Source organism: Schistocerca gregaria, chromosome X (assembly GCF_023897955.1).
Source record: "Schistocerca gregaria isolate iqSchGreg1 chromosome X, iqSchGreg1.2, whole genome shotgun sequence".
NCBI lineage: Eukaryota > Metazoa > Arthropoda > Insecta > Orthoptera > Acrididae > Schistocerca > Schistocerca gregaria.
In genome coordinates this window covers 700,949,299-700,953,216 of record NC_064931.1, presented here as the reverse complement: position 1 = coordinate 700,953,216, position 3,918 = coordinate 700,949,299, and the positions used below count along the sequence as shown (strand labels likewise).

The window sequence follows — 3,918 nt, the reverse complement described above, 5'->3', positions numbered from 1 at the left end:
TCCATCCTCATGCAAATGACAAATAAATCTGAATGCTACTAAACAAGTACACACACACACACACACACACACACACACACACACACACACACACACACACACACACACACAATAATCAGTTTATGTCAAACCCTCGCCGGATTGTTGATATAATTAATGTAATTAAGATGTGAAGCAAACAGACATGTTACAAATTGCTGATATATATCGCGTCTTGAAGTATAAACCTGTGTATGCCAGCGGTAATAGCTAGTTCATCTTGTCAAAGCATCAGAACCTTCCAACTGTCAACTTCAGGAGGTGACACAATACAGCTTTTTATAGCTGTAGCACGATAATACAGGATGTGTTCACTCTCACACATATAACCAATAGATTTGAATGATATAAGAAGACAAGTACACATTCAATTTATGACAAGGATTAGAATTTGTGAATAAAGTAAATATTAACACTTACAAAAAAGGCTATCCAACGACATTGCGGCAATCTTGTTCCAACATTGCTACAACCTCACATGGTGAATGCTAATCTCGCCCACCAGCACATGTGGTTGCTGTCACAGTGGCCTTAGCACATGTAGTATAGTGCCTATGATACATCTGACACATAGAGACAATTTTGTGTCGCTAACTGTCTCTCTACTGCCAGCTTCAGTATTGTGTATCAGTGTGAAGGGAAAAAGCATTCAACATTAACTATCAAAATATATACTAAAAGTATAATGGCCAGGGGCACTACGAATGTAGTGCGGGACAATACGTTGAGAATGTGGGTTTCGCGGGAGGCGTGCCAGAGATAAATCTCTGCAGTCGCGCTGTCCTCTGTGTCCTCGGTGGCTCAGATGGATAGAGCGTCTGCCATGTAAGCAGAAGATCCCGGGTTCGAGTCCCGGTCGAGGCACACATATTCATCTGTCCCCGTTGACGTATATCAATGCCTGTAAGCAGCTAAGGGTGTTCATTTCATTGTAACTATCAAAATGTTCGAATCACTTAGTTTTAAAAATGCACTGTTGGGGATAGCACCGGAATTTTGTTTGTTGTATCACACACTGTCGTAATTGTTCATTATATTAACATAAGCACCGCAGGAAGATTAACACATGCATGGGACACGTTAGCTCAGAGTAAGATCTCACCCATGCACTGGAGTGATATGTCACCCGCATTGTTCTTGTTCCACTTCACATTGCACGCAGAGATAACATCTATTAGCGGGCGTTAATCAGAAAACAAACTGACACCGTCCAGACCGGATCTGAAGGCCCAATGGTCCTGACTGACCGTCATGTCATCACTTCTCAGTCAAGTAGCTGCTGAATTGGCCTCACAAGGACTGAGTGCAGCCCGCTTGCCAACGGTACTCGCTAGACGGGGACCCATCCAAGTGGCAGCCAAGCCTGACAGCACATAACTCTGGTAATCTGACGGGAACCGGTGTTGCCAATGCGGCAAGGCCGTTGGGCAGTGAGGAATGGTGGTTATATTTCTATACCGGCTTTTTCTCCTCGAAGATAATACATATCCGATAATATGACCTCGAGAGTCTGAAGAAAAGTTCTTTTATAAAGAAATGCATTACCTACATTTCATATATTATAGTGTTAACGTAAGTTGTAAGTTGTAAGTTGTGTAGCTGCTTTCACAGCGATGTATACTGTAGATATGTATGAGGTAACACGTGATCCATATCGTATCAAACAACAGAAGCTATAAACAGCGGACTTCGCATGTGAAGAGATTGATTCATACCTAAAATTACAGGATACAGCAATTCGTCTTCTTCTGCTTTCGCACTGTTTACAACATAGAGTGTATTCAACAGAAGTAAGCTCTATCTAACGAAATCCTGTAGCATAAACTATATAGTCTTTCGAGTTGACACCACTTCGGCGACTTGCGTGTCGATGGGGATGAAATGAAGATGGTAAGGACAACATAACTCCCAGTCTCTGAGAGGAGAAAATCCCCGACCCAGCCGAGAATCGATTAATATGAGATCTGTTAACGGGAAGCGTTACCTTCTTCCCTCTTGCTATTTCTTTTTTCCCCCCTTTTTTTTAATTGAATGGGAAGAGCGCCTCACTCTTAGTTTCGTCCAGTAGTAGCATAATCAAGATGCATTGTACTCCTGCATACCAAGTCAGCTGATCAAAATCAAACTCACTTTTCAACGCCACTCTACAATCCTTAAGTGAACTGTGTTGAGATTTGGGGCTGAAATAGGTGTTCTGCAGAATGCCGTTGGTTTCCCTCTTCCTGTAACGAAATAGAGATGGTTTTGTTATTCTTTGGTGCATCGCAGGCAATACGGACCGATGACCTCTCTGTTTGGTCCCCTCCCCCAAATTAACCAAGCAACCAACCGAGTAGGCAATAAGCTATGAGAATTCCTCGTAGCTACTACCGCAGACATTGTACAGGGTGTAAATTTTAAGTTGACAAATCAGAATAACTCGAAAAATAAGCTTCACACGAAAAAATGTGTAGAATCCAAAGTTGATTATTTTCGAGGGGGATATCTGCTGGTGCTAAAGCTATCCCGCCACCCCAGACCCCTGGGGGTGGGGTAGGAAGCAACTTAAAAATTTCAATTGGGGACCTCCATTTCTATTGCAGAATCTGATTCTACATAAAAAAACTACGTGCCTCTGGTCTTAAACATTTGTTTTGATTGTTGCTAGTGGGCGCTGTAATTAAAAAAATCCATGTTCTCATTTTGCGTGGAAAATGGTTATGGATAAATAAAAAGTAGGATTTTTGTTACTTAGTTAGCTAGTCAGATGCTTTGTTTGATAATTACAAGTTGTGCGGTTTCACCACGAAACAAATAAAACATATCCAAATCTGCGGAAAAAATGAATACAGTATTTGCTGCAACATTTGTATAACACTAATTCCTCTCTCTCAAACCCCACATTATAGAGAGAGAAGGAGACTTTTAGTTTTAGCGAATCAAAATTTACGAAGTAAATAATTATTTTTTATTCATCCGAAACCACTTTTCAAACAAAAATGAGAACATGGATTTTCTTGAATTACAGGGCCAACTACGAAGAATAAAAACAAATGTTTAAGACAAAATGTACGTAGTTTCTTATGTAGAATCAGATTCTGCAATGAAAAAAGGGGATTCCCATTTGAAATTTTAAAGTTGCCTCCCGCCCCAACCCCGGGGGTCTGGGGGGGGGGGGGAGGGGGTGGGCTAATTTTAGCATCAGCAGGTGGCCCCCTCGAAAATAATCAACTATGGATTCTACATATTTTTTCGTGTGAACCTTATTTTTCGAGTGATTCTGGTTTATCAACCTAAAATTTACACCCTGTATGCTTCTTGCTGTGCGCCCGCATGGAAGGGGTGGTTGTCGATAAATCTCGTATCTTCACTCCGACTAAATGATTGCAGTTCTGTTACTTGTCATACCGTTAAACGGTGTCAGAGACGCTACGAAGCTGTTCACGAATGTGTTTAGGCTGATTGGCAGATTACAGTACGGTGTGTGGTGGAACGTACCTTGTATCACCACTCACAACTAGTCATTTTCTTTCCTGATCAACTCGCAAATGCAGCGAGGAACATAAAAAAGAAAGAAAAGTCTTTCTGCATCCCTCCGCACGAGTCCTATCTTCTCTTATCTTTGTGGCACCTCCGTAAAATGTAACAAATCTACCATGCGAAACTGGTGGGAAAATTGAACACTCGATCAGAACTCGTAAAGGAATGGCGCTAATGTTGTATACGCACTCTCATTTACAGATCAACCACACTATATTAAAATTCTTCCAGGGAAACGAAGTCACCCTGTAACACTAACGTACAGTATCGACTGTACTTCTGTCATGTATCTTCTATGCTTTCTCATGCGGATTGTCATATCTGTCTTTCAATATTCTTTGCTTCAACACATGCGGAAAT

The 3,918-nt window shown here is 41.3% G+C and overlaps 1 non-coding gene across 1 annotated transcript; it reads left to right on the top strand.

Annotated features, from left to right (window-relative positions):
- The first annotated feature begins 829 nt into the window (after nucleotides 1-829).
- Trnat-ugu (transfer RNA threonine (anticodon UGU)) lies at nucleotides 830-903 on the top strand. The gene has a single exon. It is a non-coding gene; the product is annotated as a tRNA-Thr (tRNA).
- The last annotated feature ends 3,015 nt before the right edge of the window (nucleotides 904-3,918 follow it).